The 26,886-nt window shown below is 41.5% G+C and overlaps 1 long non-coding RNA gene and 1 other non-coding gene across 5 annotated transcripts in view; both read right to left on the reverse strand.

Moving 5' to 3' along the window:
- Positions 1 to 6,428: 6,428 nt before the first annotated feature.
- LOC103390770 (uncharacterized) overlaps positions 6,429 to 26,886 on the reverse strand; it is a 34,745-nt gene continuing 14,287 nt past the window's right edge. Inside the window, exons 2-9 of one of the 4 annotated variants that reach the window (XR_003052034.1) lie at positions 14,392 to 14,491; positions 13,767 to 13,854; positions 13,122 to 13,268; positions 12,986 to 13,021; positions 12,222 to 12,341; positions 10,977 to 11,039; positions 7,242 to 7,334; positions 6,430 to 6,466 (exon numbers count right to left, since the gene is read on the reverse strand). This is a non-coding gene — a long non-coding RNA (uncharacterized LOC103390770). Of the gene's footprint in view, positions 7,335 to 10,976; positions 11,040 to 12,206; positions 12,437 to 12,985; positions 13,022 to 13,121; positions 13,269 to 13,766; positions 13,855 to 14,391; positions 14,492 to 26,886 lie in introns of all 4 variants that reach the window. The other 3 variants (XR_522731.3, XR_003052033.1, XR_001761162.2) reach the window with 3 other exon arrangements.
- trnaw-cca (transfer RNA tryptophan (anticodon CCA)) lies at positions 11,259 to 11,330 on the reverse strand. The gene has a single exon. It is a non-coding gene; the product is annotated as a tRNA-Trp (tRNA).

Raw genomic sequence — 26,886 nt, forward strand, 5'->3', positions numbered from 1 at the left:
TTTCAAAGATCACCAAAAACATGCCTTCACAGACAGTTTCACGCCTTACCATCGTAAAAATAATCATAAAAATAAAAAGTCCCAGAAATGCCTTAAAATGCAAGATTATGTCCCAAAATATGCCCCAAAGTGAATATTTTGTGTTTAAACTCCAAAAAATATTTTTTATGAATATTTCAAAGATCACCAAAAACATGCCTTACTATAGCCTTACCATCGTGAAAATATCCATAAAAATAAAAAGTGCTCGAAATGCACTAAAATGCAAGATTAGGTCCTAAAACATGCTGCCAAGTGATTATTTTGTGTTTAAAAGTCCAAAAAAATATTTTTTATGAATATTTCAAAAACAACCCAAAACATGCCTTACTATAGCCTTACCATCGTGAAAAAATCCATATAAATAAAAAGTTCTCAAAATGTCTTAAAATACAATATTGGGGCCTAAAACATGCTGACAAGTGAATATTTTGTGTTTAAAAGTCCAAAAAGTATTTTTGATGAATATTTCAAAAATCACCCAAAACATGCCTTACTATAGTAAGGTTTAATGAGAAACAATAAAATTTAAAAAATTTATTTTACAGAACTTTTTGACCAACATTTTTTAGTTTCTGACCAAAAATGACAAGAAAAGTTAACATTTTGACAAAAAAGTTCATAATAAAAAATTTTAAAAAATGTAATTTAATTTGCCCAATTTGATGAGAAACTTGCAGGAAAGGATCAAAAAAACAATTTTTTACAAATATTTTGTAAAAAACAAATTTCAAAAAGCTATATTTTGATGAGAAACATGCAGAAAAGTTATTCTGAAAAAAAAATTCAAAGATTTCCATCAACATTTGTCAACATCTGCCCAAATTGGTTTTCTAAAGATTTTTCCAGAATTCTTTTTTTTCAAAACGCTGAACAATATGACGTGCAAAATTAGGATTTTGCCAAGGTAGGATTTTGCTAAAAATCCTAACAAAATCAAAGTTTTTATGAAGAAGTTAGGATTTTTCTAAAAATGTTCTCAGAGCTCTAATTTGATGAGAAACATACAGAAAAGGTAGAATTTTGAATTTTTTTTCCAAAACTTTTCATCAAACATTTTCAACATCTGACCAACATGACACGAAATTAGGATTTTGCCAAAAAATTCCACAAAACAATTTTTTCTAAAACAATTCTCAAAATGCTCTAATTTGATAAAAATGCACAAAAGAAAAAAAAAAGTCATTTGACCAACATCAGCATTTTGCTGTAAAATTCCCCCCAAAAAATCTTTTTTAAAAAGATTGGATTTTTTTTCAAAACTTTTCATCATAAATTTACAACAAAAATTAAGGATTTTGCCAAAACATTTTGTTTGCTCAATGAGGATTTTGCAGGGAAATAAAAAAGGTTTGAGTTGGACAATAAGGCACAGCCAATGACCATCAATATATAATCGGCATCGTTGTGGAACAGCTATGTGCAAAGCGGCCCTTGACCTGAATCTCACTTGAAATCTGTACTGTATGGTAAATACTGGTAACTTTTACTGCAGTAACTTTATCCAACTCAGTGTCGTTTGGTTTGCAGTAAAAATACTGCACACTTTTGTATGTTTTCTGTTGTGTGCTTCTTGTGTGAAACTCACGCGCATTGTGTTGTTTTCAATCAGATTTGCTACCATGTCCGACAGAAAAGCCGTTTCACACAAATTGCAGCATGCTGGTTCCGAATCTCTATCCACCGGTGTCAGCTAAAAGGTGGCGTCTTCTTTTATTCTGCAAACTACACATGGGCGGCTTTACTGTATAAAAACAACAGCGCGCTCTACGATTTCAGACGCTAAAGTGTGTGCTATTGCTACGAGTCAACAGTTTGATTGACACGCCACTCAGCCTGTCAGCTACCGCCTTATCGACGAAGTGACCTATCATTGCTATGGACTGCACTGATAGACAGCCACGTACATAAAATAGTTTATTTTCATTTCATTGTGCGTGTGTGTGTGTGTAAGATCAGGCAGGAAATTAAAATTAGCTGAAGACTAAATTTAAAACAAAGCATCATTACTTTTGAAATTTAAGCAATTTATTCACTAGCCGCCTTCAAATAAATTTAACGTTGCTTTGACAAAAGGGGAATGTCTACAGTATGCTTTAAGAAATATTTTTTTAGAATCTACAATTAGACTAAATGCATATTGATCAAGTCAAATAAGTTGCATTTCTACTGGCATGATAAGACAAAGTGCAGAACAAATAAATTGAGTTGCCAGTTGAACTTCCTATACATTTCTAGTAGAAGGCTTTCAGTCTTTTACCGTCATAATGCCATGAAGTGTTTACACTAAGAAGCAGTGAGCAGAGCCTGTTTGACTGAGAGGCACTTCTGTCTGCCAGCCTCGCAGGGTGAGCTGGCAAGAAGAAGGCATCTCTGCTGCCCACTGTTAATCAGCAACACATATGTAGGTTTGTGCACAAGATTCTGAAAACACAAGCCCACACAGAAGTATAGCACATTGGCACTGCCACAAGTCCAAACAGTTTCAGGACAGGAGGCAGAAACACTGTAGTAGATCTGTGTGTGTATATATATATATATATATATATATATATATATATATATATTCATATATATATTCTTTAATTATTGAGCAGATATAGAAAGCCACTCGACGGCAAATGTTAGATGTTAAATGTTAGAACTCTTGCCTTTTCAGCAGGTCGATCACTGGGTTTCCTCGTGTGACCTCTTGTTGATCTTTCTGTATGGAGTTTGCATGTTCTTCCCGGTTCATGCTCAGTAGGACACTCTAAATTGACCCTCGGTGTGAATGTGAGCGTGAATGGTTGTCTGTCTCTTTATGTGGCTCTGGGATGGACTGACCGAGGCGTACCCCACCCTCGACTGTTGGATCCAGCGCCTGCAGTGAACCTGCAAAAAAAGAAGAATTAAATAATGGATGGATGGACTATATTTGACTATATCAAAATATAGATCTTTTTTTTTAAATCCCTATTTTCTAAAAAACATACAGAAACAGTCTTTATGAGCCTTGTCACCAACACCCAGCCCTGGCCCACAGACATTATGCTATTCTTGTTGGAAGAGTGAGTCATTGAAAAATGGGGGCTGCAAATTAATGACTCATAATAGATGTTGGTCCCCAGAAATTCTTCTGTTGATTGAACCAAATATTAGGTCTGCATTATAATTCTTATTCTTGAAATAAAATGCAGAAATTTCAGATCAGCAAACACACATCTGTGATGTAGCATTTGGTATCTGTTAGAAAGAAAAAGTCATTGACCTGTTTGTGATAAAACAATTTAGATATATTTTTAAACTGGATAAAATGTCATGGCTGTGTCAGGCTGTAGTGGGTGAAGGCAGTTGTCAGGGTTGGTGCCATCACGGTGACATAAGGTGAGTAATGAGAAAAGAAAAGAAAGTTTGAGATGGTTTGAACAAGTGCTGAGAAGAGGGAAATATTTGATGTCAGAGATGAAGCTACGTGGCAGAAGACCCCAGAGAAGGTTCACGGACGTACAGTATTGGAGGGGGAACATAGACATGATTGGTCTAATAGTAGGAGAGGGGGACGGGGGGAGGCAGGAGATGAAGGCAGGTGATCCACTGTGGGGACCAGAGAAGAAAGTGTTTGGTGTTTTTTATGACGAATAAAGAAAGTTTTAGAAGAATACAAGAACACAAGTTTTAACATATAAAATAAAATATTTTGTCTTTTATCAAAAAGTCTAAAATGCTCAGTTTTGGTTGTTCTGCATGTCAAACAAACAGAGCTGCTTTGGTTTATTAAATCACCCCTCAAATGAAAATCACATTTTCCTGAACGTGTCTGAGGCCAGACAGTCGTCTTGGCTCCCAGTGTTGCTGGGCTGATGGGAGGCAGACAGCTGGTTGCCTGGCAGTAGCAGATGGAGTTGCGCAGGTTTCAGAGCCCAGAGTCACTGTCCCTCACTAAATGTGTCATATCGGTCTTGTTTTTCGCTGCAGGGCTTGACAGCGAAGCCGTTTCACAATGTGTAAAGTATGTGGTGGGCCTCAAATATAGAAATACTAAAGAAGTCATAAATCTACCTACTGTTATTTGTATTTCTGTATTATTATTATATATGTATATACAGTATATTGCCATATGTAGGGATGTTGATTTTCACTAAATTAATCATGATTAATCAGTAGTGATTGTGATTAATCTTAAAATAATGTAATTATTTGACAGTGTTAACATTTTGATATTATGTTAAGCAGCATGGTGGTGGCAAGAGGAGCTGGCCTTCAAAAAATAACTGCTCTTGTATTAGTAAATATACAGCTTATCTTATCGTTGAGAAAATGCAGCTTCATATACACACACCTGATCTAGTCAACAATGACAGATTCAGGGCTGGATATAAACAATAGTTTTTATATGAAACATACAATAGTCTGCAAAACGTAAAGAGATGAAAAAAACAGCTAAAAGTTAGGGTTATGATATGATAGAACTTAAGCCAGAGTAGTGGTCACATAAAGCTATAAAGCCAGAATGGCTGCAGGCCTGGGCTTTGCACTTTCTTGACGTAGGTGAAAACAATAACCAAAGGTTTACTGAACTTTAATAATAGCAGCACAGACCTGAGCTCTCGCTCTCTGGATGGACAATATCTCTCTGCCAATAACCACAAGAAGGGCATCAAATCATATGCAGCAAAATCAGATGAAAGAAAATCTTCTGCGAACAAAGGATCCTCTCTGCCACCATATGCTCTTTTTTCTGGTATCTATCACGACTCTACTGTAGAAACCTTCTTTTTTGAGAGGTTGCTAGGGAAACCATAATTAGAGAGCAGCACGCTGGCACTCTGTCTAATTAGAGTCTGGCTGTGGACCAGAACTAGAATTGCCAACTGGTCACTGGGTTTTATATTATATATCATAGACAACACACAATGAGAAAGAGAAAGAGAGGGAGAGGGAGAGGGGGGGGGAGAGGGAGAGGGGGGGGGAGAGGGAGGGGGAGAGGGAGAGGGGGGGGGAGAGGGAGGGGGAGAGGGAGAGGGGGGGGGAGGGGAATGCGGGGGGGGGGGGGGGGGAGAGGGAGGGGGAGAGGGAGAGGGGGGGGGAGGGGAATGCGGGGGGGGGGGGGGGGGGAGAGGGAGAGGGGGGGGGAGGGGGGGAGGGGGGGAGGGGGGGAGGGGGGGAGGGGGGGGGGGAGGGGGAGGGGGAGGGGGAGAGGGAGAGGGGGGGGGAGAGGGAGGGGGAGAGGGAGAGGGGGGGGGAGAGGGAGGGGGAGAGGGAGAGGGGGGGGGAGGGGAATGCGGGGGGGGGGGGGGGGGGGGGGGGGGAGAGGGAGAGGGGGGGGGAGAGGGAGGGGGAGAGGGAGAGGGGGGGGGAGGGGAATGCGGGGGGGGGGGGGGGGAGAGGGAGGGGGAGAGGGAGAGGGGGGGGGAGAGGGAGGGGGAGAGGGAGAGGGGGGGGGAGGGGAATGCGGGGGGGGGGGGGGGAGAGGGAGAGGGGGGGGGAGAGGGAGAGGGGGGGGGAGGGGAATGCGGGGGGGGGGGGGGGAGAGGGAGGGGGAGAGGGAGAGGGGGGGGGAGAGGGAGGGGGAGAGGGAGAGGGGGGGGGAGGGGGGGAGGGGGGGGGAGAGGGAGGGGGAGAGGGAGAGGGGGGGGGAGAGGGAGAGGGGGGGGGAGGGGAATGCGGGGGGGGGGGGGGGAGGGGGGGGGGGAGGGAGAGGGAGAGTGATTGCCGGAGTAAGAGCCATCATCACAGTAACAAACAGCTTTCTCGGTGGAGTAGTGTCTTGGCTGACCTCCCATGAATGACTGAACGGTTAAAACATTGCTTGGCCAGAGGGAACCTTGTTGTTAACAGCTAATTAATTTACATTACATTAAGTCTTGACTGCTCATTGGACACAGGCTGCCCCCCAAGTGTCCCTTTTGCCGAAATAAATCTTTAATGAAATGCTGCTCGTGTGCAGCACATGTAAACACCCTTCAGTCACGTTAATATAACAGGTTATGGACATTTAATGGCTGCGTCCATGTCACTGTTCCACTCCATCACTCGTCTCATCCATCTTACCCCCCACATGCTACAGAAGAGGGAATTGAATCAACAGTGGAATTAGGCCCATTAGAATAATCCATTTCCCCTGGCAGGCAATATGAGGATGTTTCATCGTTATTAATAATGTCCAGGCCAGGTCCAAAAACAGCTCCCTGATGACAGAGATGGAGGAGGCCAGTCAAATTAATCTGAAAAACTCACCACAGGCCTCGGGCTGCTGCTGCCCCTGCTGCTCCTGCTCCTGCTGATGTCGCCGCTGCTGCTGCTGATGTCGCTGCTGCTGCTGCTGATGCCACTGCTCCTGCTCCTGCTGCTGCTCCTGCTCCTGCTGATGATGCTGCTGCTGCTGCTGATGATGATGATAATGCCACTGCTCCTGCTGCTGCTGATGCCACTGCTGCTGCTGAGTCTCAAAGACATTGTATAAAGATGGTTTACACTGCATAAGGAAAATCCGTACACGGAAAACTTATTGACCGGTACTGAACGCACAGTGCACTATGACACCGATGTATTAACTCACTCCCCAGTGTATTCATTCACTACCAAGAATATAGCATGCAATTTATCATTTCCATCAAGTGTGATGTATTTCCCACACTGCTATAAATCATGGTCTGGTACTGCCCACAGCATGTTTTACATCACACCAAATACTTAGATATACTGTAGTACTGTTTTCTCTGTTTATTTCAAGTGTGTCAATACTGTAGGAAATCCCTGTTGTTGTGTCATCTCTTTTGTCTCTGCTTACAGTTCAGAAATACGTCTGAAGTGGAAGTCGTAGGTCAGTGGGTTCGGCGGTATCCCATTATTTTCACAGCCACTTAAAGCAAGTCCTGAAGCCAGATAAATCTGGAGGGCTGCATTAGGGAGGACAGAGTGTGGTTGGGTTTACCCTCTGTGACGACCCCTGACGTAGACAACTGGAGAAAGTGATTCTTCTTTTTCATTTTACACTACATGCCATTTTATAACCCAGGTACAAGTGCGGTCACTTTCACTGTCCTTCAAGTGAAGGTTGGTAAGTGTAGTGTCAGCAAATACATCAGGTTACAAGTCATTTACCAGACCAATGACCAAATTCAGATTGGTGAAGGATTACCGTAGAGCAGGGATCTGAAGCTCTCAGCTCTGAACATGATAAAAAGTGGAAAATAAGAAAATTAGTAAAAGCCAGATACCAGACATTAGGATGGTTGATACACCAGTGAAGGAGCAGACAGGGGTGGATGGAGTCATATAATCCATCATCAGTGGTCACCAGAGTGGAATATCTGCCACAAGAGGAAGAAAAATTAGTTACTTGAGCATGTTATTCAAAAATATGTTAAATGGCAAATTCAAAGGATGTAGGAAAATAAATTATATTTTATGAAAAAAGTAATAACCTGAACACACACACCCACACACACCCAACATGCACCCAGAGTAATGTTCTCGCTGTTTTATTAACAACAGAACTGAATAGAAATAGTTGTGATCAACGTTGGCAAAAATGTTGGAACAAAACTCAGGAGAGCCACAAAAATGATGCTTTATTATTTCAAATATTAAAGTGGTGCAAATAACTGCAGCCGTGTTGCTACAGTTAATTTAAGGAATGACAGAGAATTGTATTTATTTTTAGATGATCATCGTCACCACACTGACATAGGAACTAGCTTCTAACCCTGACAGTGTCAGACTGACACTGACATAGGAACTAGCTTCTAACCCCAGAGTAAGAGTTTGGTTTGAGGTCTGCAGCTGTGGTTCTTAATTGCAGGCTGATGTTTCACCTCGGAGTTCGACCTCCAGCAGCACTTTTAATATTTCATGACCAGAGCAGAACAACACTGCTGGTCTGTTAAAGTCCACGACTCTCCACAGCACTTTCCTCTGGGTGACCTCTGAGGGAACAGTCTTTGCACAGCATGTGGTAAAAATCAAATTAAAATATTTTTAAAAAATGGGAGACTAGAACTTGTTGTTTGCAAATGTGTATTGTATAGGATACACTTTTAACTTTTTTAAGTGTTTGGTGGCAGCAGGTATGTAAATGTTTTGTAATAAAAATGTTCAATGACTAACCAACTATTGTTATCTGTATTTTATGTGTGTAAGATTAGCAGGTCATTTATTGGAGTCAATATTCAACATGCTTTACCTGTTCTTTTCTGCCATCATTGTAATATAATTTCACTGATTAAACATTAAACTTTTTTTTCCTTCTTCTTTAGGCAGTAGCAATCGATCCTCATTGACCTTGGCTATGATCAATGACCACAGGTAATTAAAATGAAAGACTGGGGTCATTGTATGAAGTCTATTAGCTGATAAAGACAAAGTACAACAATACATTTAATTACATACATTTTAACAATGTTTGTAACATGTTCTCGTGGACCTGCATCGTTAATCATTTAATATTACTTTAGAAATACTTCAGTGATATACAGTACTCTATGCTGGAGCAAAAAAAAGGTCCAAAACCTAAAGAATTATCATTAACCTTTCTGTTTTGTACAACTTGTTCACTGAATCAGATTAACAAGAAAATATGTTCAATGAAGAAACAAGCTGCAGTTCAGTCAAAAGGGAATCAGTCAAAACAGGAGTTCGTTGGTCAGTGAGTCAGTCAGGGAATCATTGAGAAAAACGTTTAAGTGGACAATACTTTACACAGGTAATATTGTGTAGTCTTTTTACGCCTGATTACTTTACTACGTGTGTGTGTGTGTGTGTGTGTGTGTGGCACACTTGTGTATCAGGTTGTCAGGGCTGTCCCACTCTTAATGGTTTAATGGGCACCCTGTGGTGCCTCTCCAGCCCCCTGGAGCGGGGCACGCTCAGAGTGTAAGGGAGCACAAAGGCGCAGCCTTGTCTCAGGAGAGGAGTGTCTTTGTAACGGGGGCCCATTGCTGTGCTGACTGCTGCTGGCCCCTTGGTGATTACCCTCCCCAGGGGGGAGACTGGTATTGTGGGCCCTGAGACTCACGACTTCACCTTTACATACCCTCCTGCTGCGCCTCACCAGGGGGTTGAAATGCACCCCTGTCCATCACCACTAGTTGTTCACCAACAGTCCTTCAAGCAAGTCTTCACTGTTCACGTCTTTTAGGACTTGACAAACATCAAGTCGTGTGTAACATACAAAATTACCACACTTATATGTTGTCAAGCAGAGTTTAACCCTCCTGTTAGCCTCAAATGTTCAAACATCTGCTCTCCTTGGGGTCAATTTGACCCCAGACATTTAAATCTCAAGAAAAAGGATTATATTTCAAAATGTTACTCAACTTTTTGTGTCAGATACTTCAGGTTTCTTCATTGTTAACATAAAAAAGCCCTTCCAATATAACAGCTTTTTTCTACACAAAATCACACATCTGATCACAATCATTGGGGCAAATATTTTTTTGCCCCAACAGTGTCCATATGTACTGCCTGTATCTGAAAATACCACGACTCTGTTTATATTTCTCCATCTGTATGACCTACATATAAATATATTTATGTCTATATTAAGGTTTCAACAACATCACACACACACACACACACACAGTCAAGTACAGTATGCAGATCCAGTCCCACACATTCTGCCCACTAACTTCTTCCTTCCAGTCTGTGATCCAGTGTGGACTGATGTTCTTACAGTGATAGTAGCCGTGACCTGCAGCAGAGGAGCAGACCTCTCCTCACCTGGCTGCACGAGATTGGAGGGTGGGGAGGTCACAGAGCTCCACTGGCTGAACTAACTAGGGTCACAATGCGGAGGACCGTCCCTGCTGTATTGGAGCTGGACGCCCACCTTTGAATTGTGTTGCCATGGAAACCATGGTTGACTCTGCACATTTCTTGTCTGAGTCTTAGCAGATCTTAAGAACCGTGTTCACAGAACACTAAACAAGAACACATGCAGTCCATATGTACTAGTTTATTTTGTGTGTACTGTAGTGTGGTACCACTTCCACCATACAACGGAAATTCAATTAAAAGGAAACCTGTACTACTTTGTGATTTCTGATGACATGTGAGGACAATGTTACATCAAATAAAATCGATGGAGTCATCATGACACACATCAGGTCAGGTCTCAGGTTTTGAACCTTTAAATCAAAGATAAATCTCAAATCTTTCACTATTGGTCAATTTGTCCCCAGTCCTCGTCACTCCTCAACACCCCTTACCCTACATTGAAGCTGCTTCTTTATTCTGCGGCACACGAGCCATTCTCCTGACGCCTCGATGTTTACGGCCACAAAATTCTCATCTCATCTTCTTCTCCACACACTAAATCAAATTCTCCCTCCGAACTCCACGAGTATAATTAGATCCCCAGCTTTTGCGAGGACATGTTTAATTTTGCTATTGGTGATTGAGGATACTCTGTGGTGTCTGGCTGTCCACCGCAATCAATAAGCTCTCTGAGCGCTGTCTGGAAACAATGTTAGTGTAAAGGTCTGCTTAATGTGAAAATCAATGATGGGAGCGTTTTAGCTGGAAACGTTGACATGAAAATGGCCAATTCTTTTTTAACCTGTTGTTTTTTTATTAGGCCTTCTGTCCATTTACTGTAAGTGTCATCCACGCACCTAGCAGACTATGGTATTAGAGCTACATATAAACAACAGTAGCAGTGAGAGTCATTTATATGATATCAATTGTGCTGCTCCAGCTCTGGTTCCTGGAGTCCAGTAGTGTTGATCACACACCTACTAATAGGGACACATTTGTCTCAAAGTTTTAAGCACAGACTCCAGATTTTTTCTGCAGCGCTTCACTGAAGCTGAAAGGGAAATACATTAAACGCCATTGAAGGTAATATTACTTGGTTCAAATAATAGGTTAGGCTGCCTTAATGTCACATCATATTGATTTGGCAAATAGACCCAACACTTTTTAAATGAGTTGAAACTGAATCCATCTCCACTCACCAATGGTTAGTTGGTCAAATTCTGCTCCATGGACTTTTGCTTCAAGTCACAGTCGATGATTTCCTGTTAATGACAGTCATTGTAAGTTTTTGAAAGTTCTGATCACATATGCTCATATACTGTATGTTCTGTCCATACATTATTAATACAAATAATGTGCAGATCTGCTGTAACAGGCTGCCTCTATGAGGTGCCAAGTATGTCCCTCCTCTGGGACTGATGCACTGTAAGGCAGATGTGATAAGCACTGTATTATGGAACTACTAAAAAGTTATTGACATTTGACCCTGACGTGATTTGAACACGCAACCTTCTGATCTGGAGTCAGACGCGCTACCGTTGCGCCACAATGTCCTCTGTGGGAGTGTTACAATGGTCGGTTAGTGTCTCATAACATAACGTCTGCATCCACTCAGATAAATTCTACAGTGAAGTGGAGGCTTTGTCTGAAATCACGTACAGATAAAATTAGCAGCTGACAGATGATAAGGGAGAGAGGAGAGAGAGAGAGAGAGAGAGAGAGAGCGCAAGAGAGAGAGCGACACATTTATGTCATGTAGTCCAGACGGCAGTCACATTGAGCACAGTCATATTGCCAAACAAGACACACTTGTGATGCATCATGTAATTCTGGAGGAGTTCCCACTGTAAAGCAGGCAGTGTTTCAGAGGCTGTAGGTGCTGCAGCCTGCAGAGACTCTGATATGAACTATTTATGACACTTCCATTACAGCCACAGTGTTTCTTCTAGCTGTTTAACAGCTGTGGAAACCTGAGGGAGGACAGACGTACTTAAAATCAGCCTCTGGCAGCAGTGTGTGTTTAAATCACAGACACAGCTGCTGCAAGACAGACCAAAACAATTTTTTGAAAAGTGAGAAATACTTTACGTTGCCCTTTACAGTTATAAACTAAGTACTAAACGAGGACTGGAACATATAAATCAAACTGAGTTGATTTACCGCAACGGGAGTTTTGGGGCTTTGGACTTTGTGATAACTTTACACCAGAAGAGAGGAAATGGAATTGTTATGGCTAATCCATTGTTAATGGCCTATCACAGCTTTCCCACAGCTTTAATAGCGGTCTTTTACTGGGAAGCGGAGAACAGAGAGTATGAGGCTGAGAAATGAACCAAGAGGGAAAAACATTATCTCTAATTGCCTATTAGAGGCGATTAGAAATGAGGTTGACGTTGATGAGAGGGTCGTAGGGTCATAACCCAACCCACCTGATGACTGTTTACCTCCATGTCCTGAGTCAAGCCTTTGTCAGATGCAACATCCACTCAGGGGTTTTCCAAAATACATTAAAAGGAACATGCAGGTGAAGGTGTCGGTGAGTGGGGCCGTCAGCTGGGTTTTCCCTGAAGTGTTGATACAGATGAATTGGTATTAGCAGCTACACATCACACCTTCTTGCTGCCTAATGTCACTGGGGAGATGATTTGCAGATCCACACCTGTTTAATTGGAAGAAAAAATTAATTTAGCTTTACTGTTAGAAGAAAAAAATTAGCCATTAGAACTAAAAGTATTTTTTTAAATAATAATAAAATAAAAATAAAAACCAGCAAAATGTATTAAAAAATAGAAGGTTTTATAACCAGTAAATTTATTAAAATGTATTAAATTTTAATCTAAGATTGTTTTACACCCAAATCCAGTGATATGTGTGTTTACAAGTAATTGTATTTTTTTTACTGAATCTTTCCATACTTCCATACAAATATCCAAATAAATTTTAATTCGATTTTATTTATTTAATTTTTATTATCTAATTTTGAAAGATATATTTATATGGATTTTTACATAAAATTTTAAAATGTCATCTGCATTTTAAGGATATCCTTGGCTATAGATTTTAAAAATGTAAAACTTCTTTTAAATACTTTCTGTAATTAATGCAAAAGACTTGTTTTGAAAGTGAAACATTTTTTAGGTCTTAACTAATTGTATATACCTCACCATTATTACTCTAAAGAGTGGTATTTAAAATATGTCTGCCTCACCTGCCATGCGGCCGTAGAGCCATCGTTATATTTTATCTGCACACGGGAGATGAGAACAGAGGAGACAGAGGGTCAGTGGTTAAAGGTGTGGTGCAGCTGTGCGGACTAAGTGGCAAAAAAAAAAAAAAAAAGAAACCTCTGCAGATCTGCAGCAGACCTTCCTGGTCTGTGTAATGGAGTCTGGTCTGTGATGTCTCTGCTGTTATCATTAATTCATGTCACCCAGGACAACAGCACAGGAGCCGAGGAGCCACTGTCACAGACACCGAGAAGGAGGCTGCTCCTGTGAGGGGATCAGGAGGCACAGAGGATGGAGGGAGGTAGGGAAGGAGGGGGAGATGGAGGGGAGAGTGGGGGGGAATGAAGCTAGGGCGTGGTCATGCAGAAAATACTCTGACAGACTGAAATCTACCAGACACATATTTGCTCAACTTTTGTCAGGATCATCTTTAAAGCTGCAGTCAGACACCCAGTGGTGATTTAGAGGAGTCACCATTTGCACGTAGAACTAACTCATCATCTTGATGACCTCTTACTGTGGTCATTTTTCATTTCAGTGTGTTAAGACATGTCAAATATTGTGTGACAAATTCACAGAATCTATCTCTTTTTTTTCATAGTTGTTGTTGCTGCGATTCAAATCAGTGATGTAACAGGATGAAACCTTTCTATTTGACTGAGGCTTTTGCAGAGATCAAATAGCCAGAGTTTAGTCAGCTAATGCAACAAAAAAGGTTTAAAAAGTTAAATCAGTGAATGGATGTGTTATTAGTGAATTTACTTGGTAATTGTTGTGCCTTTTTGCAGCTCCATCACTTTCAGAGAAAAGCAGGGTTGCCAGTGGTTACAGGTGATGCTGTTGTCAGAGGCTGCAGTAAACAAACAATTCTGTGTCAAGACAGGAATGGACAGACACACACACGCACGTGCATGCACACACATGTGAAAAAAAAATCATCTCTTCAGGGGTGTGGGGATGTGGGGGTCCTAATGATTCCATCTTCAACTGTAGTTCATCGTTGGCTCAATTTATTGCATTTGTCTGTGCTTTAGGGCTGGTTTTTCACCAAGCTCTTTTTCACTTTAACAGCGACGGCTGCTACCAACGACTACAGCTTTAGAGCAAAAAAAAGGAAAGGTTCAGGTTTATGTTCCAGCAGTCTTGTCTGCACCTCAGTGACACATCATTGGGGGCTGTAGTTCCTTTTCCTCCTTCTCCATCTGCTCCACGGAGCTGCCTCAGCCCCACAGGTCTTTGTTCCCAGACTTTTACAGTTGGCAAAGGGGGCATAAAATGCCTGACTTCCTTCAGCACAGAATGGTGTTCAGTTTCTTTCTATCTCTCTCTTCACTGATGTGATTTACAAGCTCAGCCATGTCACCCATGGCCTTAACTCTAACCTGACCTTTGACAGCACTTAGCCTCCACCTCGCCGCTCCCAGGAGAATGGAACGTCACGGTCAGACAGGGCCAATAAACATGGCTCCTGCAGGGGCAAATGTGTCCTGTAAAAAAGTCCAAAGACATAAAGTTGAGTTTATTTCAGACCTCCAGGACAAAGAGAGTTTGGTTTAAGAGGGCAAATTGTTTTCACATTTGTTGACGCACACAAAACTTTTTTTCCTCAAAAAAAAAAGTGTCTTAGTGGAACTGTGTGAACTTTAACACACACCAGTGTAATTGGAGAAACATATTCATCTTTGACTTGTCCCCCCCCCCCCCACCCCAGCCTCCCAGTTTTATTAACTGCTCATTGAAGTTTAATGTCAAACTTCAGGAGGATGATCATTATATCAGCCATTACTTATACAGTCATCACCAAAGGCTCCTGGTGCTGAAGGTAGACTATTTTAGTCACTTCATAAAGAAACCAGATCTGTTTAACTTCCAGAGAACATTAGTCAGAATGAAAAGTTCTCTCTCTGATCTGCCAGGATTATCAGAGGATGATCGGGCTGTGACGGACTCCTGGATAATTATCTTCAGCACTGTGTGTCTTTTCTCTCATATTCTCATCCTGATCATGTAATTGCAGTCTGTCAGGTCTGTGGAGGCTGACGGCACAGCTGTGGATATATCATTTTATTTGCCTCTCCATGCTGTGTGTACTGTTCTCTTTCCTGCTTCAAAACTCAGCCGTGGTCTGGAACATTCACAGATTAGTAGTGAAGGTGCAGAGGATACGACGGAGGTCATTGTCACAATCACAATGAAGCTGACTGACAAAACGGACTAAGAGATTCATTTGAACTTAGTTTACTTCCACAACTGAAGTCAAGACACACTAATGATTAAAATCCACCAACTCTATCAAGCTAAATTTGGAAATATATTTTTGTACATATATTTCTAAGCAAATTTCCACATTAATATTACATCATTTGGGTTTCAGCCACATTCAAAAAATGATTTCAATGTTGATTTATTTCAATTAATCACGATTATTTGTGATCCACAGCTACACTGTAAATGATCAGATAGTTTGTTTTAATTACCAGCATTTATATAAACCTAATTGAAAAGTTGCATAATACCAAACATAAATTAAGTTTTTTTTTTAATTTTAGGAATTGAAATTAACAATAATTCAAGTGCAAAATAATTTTCTAATAATATGATGTTTTCAACCTGTGCACAATGGGCTTTACAATTCAAACTGATTAGATGGGATACAACAACAAATGAAGCTTCTGATTCGGACTCTAAATAGTTGTTATAAAATGATTAACATGAGTTTAATGTCAATTCATGTGAACCCTATACAGGACATGGTTTCTATCACATGGGCCCACTGTGATACTTCTGAGTCTCTGGTCATTTGAGGACTACAGCGCCCTCCCACACACTCTCTGGGCCGATCCTTCTCCTCAGCCACTTCACATCAACATTTCATTTTTACATCAGCTTTCTGATTTAGTTTAGACTCCCCCCCCCCCCCCCCCCCCCCTTGTGGGTGCATTAGGCTTCCACACACAGTCAACCACAGCTGGTGATAATGCTCTGAGGTTAGACCTCACTGGTGCAAATGTACCCTGTAAAGTTACAGCCAATCAGGAGATGCATTCACACTGAAGGGTCTGTAACAGTCCGGTTGTGATAAGACATAAGAGAGCACTTCAGGACTAGATCCTTCCTGGACTTAGGCCTAAGGTTAAAACCTCAGATTTTCTTTTCAGTTCCGTTCAGGGATTTAAATAGCACATTTGTCCTGTTCTGTTTTCTCTGCAGTGACATGAACCATCAATCTTTAATACTATTTGTTGAAAGTATTGGGGACTTTTTGAATTATAATTTCTTCAGCTCTGCAGCTCGCAGTCGCTGTGGTTAAAAATATCACGGTAAAGTGATGAGGGGACAGAGGTGTCTGATGAAACGGTTCCTCAAGCCTCATGTCAAAGATGTTCTTTTGTGTTCTGTCTTTGATACTTGAGCTGTAAAATTATCTGACTGATGCCAAAAAAACTTCCGTGGATATAAATACATCAAGGAAACATTGATTTGATGCTGACCTCTGACACATGATCGTTGCAAAAACATTAGGTGTGCAATGCTGCCCTCTGCTGAAAGAGATAGAGAAAGAGGGCAATAAAATGTCGTCCGACACAGAACAAACAAATATTGACGTTTCTTTTAAAAAAAAAAATTAAAAACAAAAATCTAAATAACTAAAAACCCTCCATGCAGAAGCAACAATATTATAAAACAATGTTTGGTTGCAAAAGAGCAAGAACTTTACTAACTTTAAAGACAGTTATTAAAAAATTACAATCATCTTTTCTTCTTTAAATGAACTAAACTAGACTCTGCTCTGGTCATGATAGATTCTTTAGGCGACTGCAGCATATAGACGCCAGTGAAGGGCAGTGAGACACACCCTGTTGGCCACATCCAGAACCAGACTGTGTTTCTCTGCATCACTCAGACCTCCAGGCTCCACAGATGCACAAACAGTCAATCCATTCCCCCTGGCACCAAAACGGTCATTTTTAGTTGGAGAAAACAACAAAGCACTGCATTTGTTCATGTTGGTTTTCAGCGTTTACTGTAACTGTTTACGGGTTGATGAGAAAATGCTGTTGTTGTTGTTGTTGTTTATCACTTTAACGTCCATTTTGTCTGAATTAAAAATGACCTTTCAAAACACATTTGAACTGGTCATTGTGAAACACTAAAAATATGTTTCTCTGTATACAGTATGTGTGTGAACGTGTGTAGTCTCAGTCTCAGTGTGATCCCCCTCATCAGTGCTAGGCTATATTACCTTTAGCTTTATAATATTTACAATAAAAAAAACCAAGCTGGATCTCAAACCAGATGTAAAGACTTTCAGCAGAAGGGTTATCGTTGTAACGTGAGACAAGTGAGATCTGCACTGAATCTGACAGGAAATCTTTAACACTGACTCTTCCAGCAGCAACACTTCTCACTAAATGATGAAATGGAACAACTATAGTAGAGCACACATAGACACACACTAGTGCAACAGCACAGGAAGCATCTCCATGAGCATCACTGATTTCTGCCTGGGCACAGATGTGATTGGTGTGTGTTCGGATCGCAGGGAGGGAAGGCAGACGGTGAGACAGTAAGATGTCAACTCTTTTATGTCTCTCCTCTTTCAGTGTGATCCAGCACTTCACCAGCTGTGTCCTCATCATGCTGTCTTTACCTCAGTTTAACTCTGCACCTTCCATATCGCACGTTTCTGTATCACTGGAGCGCCCTCTAGTGAAAAATCTGTCACACTTTACTAACAGTGATTTGTTAACAGTGAAGTTTTCTTTAAACTATGAAGTTGTCGTTTGATGTGTTTTTATTTTCCTGATATTTAAAGTAAAGCTGATTAATATCCTCAAAACTTTTGAAATAATCCTTAAACGTATTGCTTCCCAACAAAACCGGAATTTGTAATTTATTTATTTTTGTTATTTTTCTTTCGTTATTTCTTATTCTTCTCTTATTTTTCATGACAATTTGAGTCATCAAAAAGTAGACAAAAGTGGTCAATAATGTAAAATACAAGTAAATTCTATTTAAAAAAAAACATATAGAAATATTAACAATAAATATGTAATTATATTTTGGTGTTGCTGCGTTGAACAAATCGTGGTGTCTTGACTGGGAATAAAATTTCAGCGCAAAATAAACTAATTACAACTAAAAGTTTTGCCCAGCAGAGGGCGACCGATAGCTTCCATCAAGGGTTCTCCAAAGACAGACAGCCTCAGCTGGCAGACGTATTGCACAAAGTCAATTATAGCTGCTTTATCACTATATACTTAACGACCTGTAGGTTCTATTCTCCACTGGACCACATGTCGTTTCCATTTTTTGCCCAAACTCTTCTAGTCCCCGTTTCTCTGTGCTTATAGGGATAATGAAAAAAATGATTTTGTGGTTTTAGGCTGTCACTTCTGTGGCTCAGTAAACTGTAGGCAGCTCCACACGTATAAGCACAAAAAAAAAAAAAAAAGGTAGTCATGACAGTCTTACTAAGCATTTTAGGTCTGAAAAGAGCAGAAGGAAAGAAGAGGAGAGGAGAGAGATTTTGTGGTTAGTTCCAGGTCTGTGGTTTAGGCCAAGAGAAGATGAGAGTGTGTGCTTTTCCTACTTTAAGCCCAATTTGAAACAAATACCGTTTTTAACCCAAAACGTTATTGGTGCGTTCAATGGTCTGCTTTTGGCCAATGATCGTGTTCCAGCCTGGCTCCTCTGCCCATCTCCTTTTTTTCATGTACAGTGAAAAAAGCCACAGGAAAAAAATCTGCTCCTGTACCAGTGCCACCTCTTCTGTGAAGCCCTAGATTTATCCAATCAAACTCTGCTCTCTGAGCTCACTTCAAATAACCACCACCCCCGTGACTCCAGCTCTGCTCTAAAAGGAGCCCCAGTCCTACCTCTGACCACACTGCAGTATCACCGTGAACATGCTTATTATTTCATAGGCTGTGATCTGCCAGCACATGTAAAGGTATAATATTAAAGTGTGAGTGGTTTTCAGGGCACACGTGATCTTTTGGTAGACACCAGCCCTGATTGGGAGCCTGGTGTTCAAGATGAAGATGTGAAAATCAGTCACGTGGTTCTAGCTTCATCAGGTCTGCTGGTGTTTGGCATGAAGCTGATTTTTTTTCTTTTTTCTTTTTAGTTGGATCACTCAAAAAAAAGTGTTCATTTGAATTTGATTAAAGTTTATTAATCAGCACCTTCTTGGTGAGTGGAAATTAAAGTCCAGGATAGATCGTCATAAAAAAAATATTAAATCACAACATAACCAATACTTAGCGTCAGAATTAGACTAGATAGATGGATAGATGAATGACTATGAACACATTAAGAAACATTAAAATAAATGAAATTAACTTCCGCACAGTTGATATTTTACAGAGTTTGTTCTTCTCTGGGGCTTGTGTTAGAGCAAAGGGATGGAGGACGAGGAGGAGGAGGTGGTGGTGGTTTGGGGGGGGGGGCTGATGCTCATGGCAGGTTACTTGCCTGGATTTGGGCGGACATAAAAGATCTAAACAGCATCTTCCTGTCTGGCCTCTCCTCCATAACAATAAACAGACAGTGGAGTCGACTGTTGGGGCTTTTATGTAAACACTGCTATTAAAGGAAACACTGTTGTTGTTGTGGTGTAGTGTGGGGTTTAGAGGTACTTTCAGGTCACTTTTTTTTTCTTGTGTTGGTCTGTTCAGTTTGAGCTGCACTGTTCAACACTGTGGTCATTCCCGTCACAGCCTCAATGATCCGACCAACTGCATTTTCTCAGAGAACTTTTTTTATTTTACAAAAATATTGTAGCTTCCAGAAACTAAAACAAACACATCACTTTTCTTTGTTTTTATCCATGCATTATTTTCAAATTACACGGCCTCAGCTACAGACCATTCTCTTACCAGCTCTGATCAAATGTAGTCATGCTAATCATCAGAAAGAAATGTGTGTGCATAAATTAGGGACTTAATCACAGGAGGTTGGGTGATTTTTCTTTTACATTCCTTCTTCTGACGTAACAATAGTTAGATTGAGGTTTACTGAGTAACAAGTGTTACAAATTCTAGTATTATATATATATGTTTTATATTTTTATGTTTCATTTTTGGGCATCTCTAAACCTGACTTTTGTTTTTTTTATTGTATTGTGGACTCTGTTCTTCTTTTAAAAAAATGACACTTGTCTTCAGTTAGTTTTGTTAAATACTAGAATATTGTAATTAACTGAGAAAGAAAGGGGGAGAGAAAAGAAAGGAATTGGGGGAAAATGTAAGGGAAAGGAAGGGAAATAAAGGAGAGGATGTAAAGCTAAGCGTCTGTGATTGACTTTTCTCATGAGCCAGACTGCAGACAAAGACTCAAAAGGGGGTCCAAGTGGGAAAGGCCTAAAAAATGTGCTCAGCAAGCTTCTTCTTCAGTATTTTCCAGCCACCTTTTGTGGCGACAGCCACATTTCTTAAATTGTCAGTGACTCTCTGGCACCATCCATACACATCAGTCACAGGGGCTGTCTTATTTATTTTATCTGTTGTTGCCCCCGCTCTCTCTTTGTTTTTGTTTCTTTTCTTACTGTCAGGTATTTAAGCAGCCTGCCGGTTTTATAGAGTCTGCTGAATGGTCTTGATGGACCGGAGGCTCAATGGACAGCATGTGACCCATCTGACCAAAGCTCCTTTATGTACCGCCTCTCTTTGTTGTTTTGTTTTTGTTTGTCTGTGAGAAAAGAGAGAAAAGACCACTTCATTGAGGAGGAGGTGACCAACTTGCTCCATTATGGCACAGGGTTTCATTTGCCACAGTCAAACAAGCCAATAAATAATAACTTGTGACCTCTGAGGACTTAAAACCTCATTTGCCCTGGTCAAAAAAAGACTGCTTAAACTGCTGGTATAAATATTTATTAAATTCAAAACGAATTCAGAGTGAACAGACTGAATCAACATAAAGACAGGAAAAGTAAAAAAAAAAACAACAAAAAAACAGAAATTAGCATATACAGAGCTGTGTCCAGTGTACAGTGTGTATATAGTTGTTTTCTCTGCTAATATTCTGGCACTCGTGGTGGGACGTTGGCAGTCTGAACGCCATTGAAACATTTTTTAGCCGCTCACACTGGTTAAAAATATGAGGTAAACTTATTTATCTTGGTGTAAATTTAGTAGAATATTGAGCGTCACTCTGGAGTCCCTAATTTAAAAGGCACTCTCCAGTCTGTGTCTGGATCTCTGGACACAAACTAAATCTTTTAATTACAAATTTACAACGGCCTTTCATTAACGCTGGGAAAAGAACTCTTCCATTTGGTTGATGAGTGCAGCAGGTTAACGTAGCAGAGTAAAAAGGGTCACTACAGAGTGTGTGAAAGTAGTGTGTTCACACTGCAGTACACACAATTGCTTAGGAGTAGTTAATTAACCCTACAGGCGGAAATGCTGTATTACAACACCCCAGTGGGTTTTTTAGTAACATTTTGGCATAAAGATTTTTGACCTGTCATCACATTGTCTTTTTTTCCCCCCAACTGCTCTAAAACAATGTCACCCCACTGGTGCTCACCACGAGGGCTGTTTAATTAAAAATTAACCCTTCCATTACACCTACATTTCATTAGGTCCTAAATTTGCGTGACCCAGCCAGGATGGGGCTGCTGCTGAGTTGATCCTTACAATGGCCTTTGGGAATTCACTGCCTCCGTGCCCCAACTGAGTCCCCCACCCACCTACTACCCCCAAGTCCTTTAGTTCCCTTCAACTCTGCATCACTTCCTGTAATCATCCCCACATGTGGTGGTGGCATTTAGCCTCCTCCGCCATGGCACACGTCATTAGGCTCAGCTTTGAGCAGGTCTACCTTGCTTGAGGGCAAAGGGGAAACTTTTTTATGGAGGTGGGGGGACTGGAGGGAGCATCGGAGGTGGGGGCTAATGAACCACCAACTGAATTGAACCACCTAGAGAGATTTTGACATGCTGAGGTAGCGTTAGCAGCCTACACATCGGCTGGCGATGAGTCTTGTCCAGCTTCTGGGCTGGCTTCACGTGAGGGAGTGTTGGTAGGAGTGTTGGGGGTCAGGGGTCAAGCCAGTGAAAGCTATAAATCCCAAAGGGGAGACTAGCCTAAAGGTCAGCCAGTCATGGTGATTAGAGGAGCCATCTACAAGAGGCGAGAGAATCGGGGGTGGCACAAAAAAAAAAAAAGAATCCTCCATGAGTCCCTGCGTGGAGGACAGACACTATTGTTTACTGACACCACTTGGTTGATATTTCAGGAGAATGGAAAGAACTTCCTCAACAGAGAAAGGATCACCTAAACAAACATATGAATAATACGCATCAGTGTCTGCTGTGTGAAGGGGAAATCAAAGGCTCTCAGTTTTGGTCTCTCTGCTGGTTTTGTACACGTGGTTGTTGATTTGAAATGATTTCAAATGTACACATAATAGAAAAGCATCGAAGACATGTTAGAGTTGAGCTGCCCTCACTTCAAGGTAACCTAGAAGCACCTACACGTCCTCACAATTATACTAATCACTATTCTTCATCACAACACAACTTGTGATTAACCAAGGACGAATTTCAGCTCACAGGAAATCAAAAATCCCTGGATTCAAACTAAATCTGGCGGGGGTTTAGGTAGCTCTAAGTTAGTATACTCTAGTTACATTACTGCCTTCCCATAATGCCCACTTCTGTAAGTAATGCAACTGTCACAGAGCCTTCTAGAACATCCTTCTGGGTTTTCAGTGATGTATATATATGTATATATTATTAACTTGAGACTTTTTTAAAGTGTCCATCACTATATATTCTGGCCTGGCATACAGTTTAGTTTTACTGTAATATTTTAATATATATTTACTATATTTTTAAGCCATGCAAAAATCCATCCAAAAAAAAGGGCAGCCGTATTTGAAAAACTCTCTTGCTAGATGAACAAATTGAATCTTAATCAAAAATAAAGCCAAAAACACACCTATATTTTTTTACCGTGGTTACACTTAAAGTATGCAAATGATGCAAATACATATTATGAGTCATCATAGTCTACTTTATCATCGCATATTTTCGACCACATATCGACCCCTTTTTATCAAAAGGAAGGTGTTTTGTGCAAATGATGAATGGCATAGCTGATTTTAACCCAATTATTTTGGAGACCGCTCCGCCACGAATGGAGCACAGTGAGGCGCTCAGTTGAAAGTTAAGTCTTTCCTTTTGTCCTCACAATAGCTGTAAATTCTTCAAAACCCCATCCAGGAAGCATGCACTCCCCTTCACACTCATGCCATGACCTCAATCACCTTCAGACAAGTTAACTACGCCCCCGCCCCACCGCACCCACCCACGCTAACCCCTCGGCCCAAACAGAGAGAGGGTGAGTGGTGCACCACTTAAAATAAGCTGACCGTCACAGAGGCGTAGCCATCACCTCCCCACATTCACAAATAGACCCTTAAATGAGGAGAAGTCAAAGACAGATTTTAATCACTTGCCTCTTCCCTTTTTGAGCGAGATAGCGGGAGATAGAAAAAAAAAAGAATACAACTTGAACTCAGGCCAAAGATGGAGAACGTGCTTTAAGCATTGTTGAATGATGTCCACTTAGTGCTTCCACTGAAGGTCTAAAAAGACTGCAGTCTTGTCAGCTAGTGTGTAGTGAACAACTTTCACAAGCCAGTTGGTCAATAAGAATCCTCATGTTCCTTTGTGGTGCGTTTAGAGATTCACACCGAGTCTCAACCTTAAATAAATAACAAATTAATACAGATATCCGGGGAAAGCAAGTCATTTTCATCTCTTTAAAAATCTAGACCCTGGGCTGTATCTTTTATGTCACTGGTTTAAAGAAGTGAAAGTGGAGGCGTACAGGGGCTGAAAAGGACAATCTCTGTTTGGTAATCATTCTTTCTCTATATCTTTTTATATGACCAGACCTTTCTTTCCATCCTTTGGCCACAAACGAAAGAGAAAAAAAAAAGTTTGTCAGTGCCCTGTTTCTTTTGTTGTGCGCTTTCTTCTCCATGCTCTTTCTACTTTTATCCTAATCCCAGCCATGCATGAGCGATCAGTCGTGTCCTGTTGTTTCACTGTTCTGCTAGTTTTCAATCAGTAGGGTTCCGTCTTTGTTCCTTTTCTCTGCCTAACACAGAAAAAGGTAAGGAGAAGAACGAGTAATGAAATCTTCTCTGTAGATTTAGGTCTTTGTATCCCTCATCAGGATTTTTTCAATATAGCTCTGACTGTGATTAAGGGGGATTGTTGCTGTGATGCCGCTCTGTGCTGCCTTTCCTGTGAGTCTCCACAGAGTTAGAAGAAGACTTCATCAAAGCTCATATCTGGGGTCCAGCAGTCACGGAACCTGCTCTGTTTTAGGGCAGGAATTTAATAATAATAATAAAAAAGATCGTGCGACACCAGACCATGACAAAAAGATCAGGACATGACAGTTTTTTGCCTTAATGGCAACCCACAACAGGAAAAATAAATAGTAATGCAGGAACACAGTTTGGGTTGCCATTAGAAAAAGAAAATCTGCTTGTTTTAAAATGCAATTTATAAGAATTAGAAAAATGTAGCTGTAGTTTAACACATTTTAATAGAAATTTGAGCTGTTTTTCATTCCGGATTTTAAATAACTTTGTATTCAAATTTCCAAATGGGGAACTGTAAAGATTTACAGAACATGTGGTCCACTGTGGCCACGACTGCTGTGTGTCAGTGCTGAGGTGATCGTTATTAGCGTGATCATGGCACTATGTTGCCCATATGGACTCGGTGGAGACAGGGGCTGAGTCCTGTTCAAAGGGACGGCCATTGTTACAGACTGATCTCTAATCTGTGTGGTTGTCTGGCCTAATTAAAAGTCTTGTGGGTGTGTAGGTTGCCTGGGCCTCTGCTCTGCAGGAAATTATGATCGCAAACGTCTTCCTGTCGAGTCCTGCACTTGGCACTACAAAGTGATGCCGGGCCGCCATTACCTGAATGGGCTGGAATCGGAGCAGACAGCCGCATCATCCAAGCTCTTAGTCTATCAGGGCTGTGCACAAGTGGCCATTGTTGACGCCAAAAATGGGATTAAGGAGAGTCTTCAAGGGAATTGATTTTCATGTGAGAACAATAGTGGGGCACAGAACACTGAGGCCTGGGTCTGAATCACACGGCCAAAGAGCTTTATGAAAAGGGGTGCGCCGCAAGCACTGAGATTAAAGCAATCAGGTTTTTTAACCACCCCCCCCCCCTTTTTTTGAATAACCCTCCTCCTCCTCCTGCTTCTACCCCCTCCCTCTGTCCTTGTCCGCTCAGTAATTTCAGCCCAAATAATGACCACAGACGAAACCCTGCTGAAAAAGTGTTGAGAAAAAAAAAACACAGATTGTTTACTTTCCTTCACGTTTCCTTTTGCACTTTGGTCTAACAAAAGGTTTAAGGGCCGTCATCGGGATGGAGGTATGTGAACCATGACAGCGATGGTTCCAACGTCAACACTTGGTCCAAACAGTCCTAAAGGCCAGGCCAAAGACTCATCTGTGTGTGTAGAGAAAAGCTGTAGGGAGTGGGTATCTGGGCCAGGAGGCGACATAGTTCTTTGGCGGGGACCAGTGTTGGGGTGAACATGACGTGTCACTGAGAGGGATCAGGGGTTAAGGATGAAAGAGACGTCTGCCTTGTCCTCTGTCTTTGGCCGACTGCGTGCAGCTGTGGGCACCATTGTGACCACACTCATTTGCATACATTTGGCAGGAGCTCTGAGAGGCAGCGCAGGCCAAAGGAACGGCCCTGTTGTTTAAAATGGAGGCAAAAGGGCGGGCAAGTAAACACCCAGTGTATGTCGATACATACCCATGCATTATCTCGCTGCAGCACACAACACAGCAGTGGCCAAGAGGGAAAAAGGATCTGTTATTCCTGACTAAACATGTAAATATAAACAGTTGCGTGAAAGAAACTAAGTTGTATTCCGGTGGAGGATACGACCGTGTCACTCTGATGTCATAATGACACAGTGAGTGACTTCAGGAGTGTGCTGTGTGAGGCTCTTGGCTGGCAGCAGAGGGGTGTGTCCTACCCTGACTAGAGACAGGTTTATTGGGCCTGATGAGTGCTAAGCTCCTGTGCCCAGCCACAATGGAGCCTGTGATCTCCCTTTGTGGCTCATTGGGAAGCAGTGGTGCGCTAGGCAGCCCCCTCTCTGTCATTAGACAGATTGTGAACAGGCTGCACAAGGCCCGGCCAGGGATGACGGAGCCACCAGCCACTTCATTAGGGGCATTATGAAGAGGACTGGAGCTTTCTTCTTTCCGCCTGTGTCCAGAACTCACAGGTCTGTTTAATCACATAATTCTCCTCAAGTGCCCCAAGGAGGCTGCAGCACAGCAAGGGCCCCATAGACCCATGACAACTAGGAGAGATTAATTATATTCATCTTTTCACATATCGGCAGAATAAGAGGGAATTTGATATTGGCTTGCTTTTATTTATTTTTTTCTCTCTCGTCTTTTTCCAACCAGCTCTTTGATGTCCTCCTGTTATTGTTGGGGGATGTCTGTGCAGTTCTCTGCTGCTGGAGCTTTGATATGGTCACACAGGGGTTAGGGGTTAGCGACCAGAGGTCCAGGGCCAGGGAGTCTAACTTCTGCCTTGGAGAAGGTTGACCTCTGGACCCGAGGGTTGGTCAAAAAGACACCAAATAGGTCCCCTCCTTTGATGGCCGTCTTTCACAGGAGTTAATTAGCCTGGGTGGCTAAACGTTTAGCCTGGCTGTGAAAGAGACTAGCGTAGTATGTGTGTCCGAGACACTGCTGCTTTTTTGGGCATGTCACAGGGTCTTTTGAAACAATGTGGTACTTGGACAGTTTGTTTGCCTGAAACAGTGGGTGAATGCTGAGTTCTTTTTTTTACAAGAGC

Source organism: Cynoglossus semilaevis, chromosome 15 (assembly GCF_000523025.1).
Source record: "Cynoglossus semilaevis isolate Cse_v1.0 chromosome 15, Cse_v1.0, whole genome shotgun sequence".
Classification (NCBI taxonomy): Eukaryota; Metazoa; Chordata; class Actinopteri; order Pleuronectiformes; family Cynoglossidae; genus Cynoglossus; species Cynoglossus semilaevis.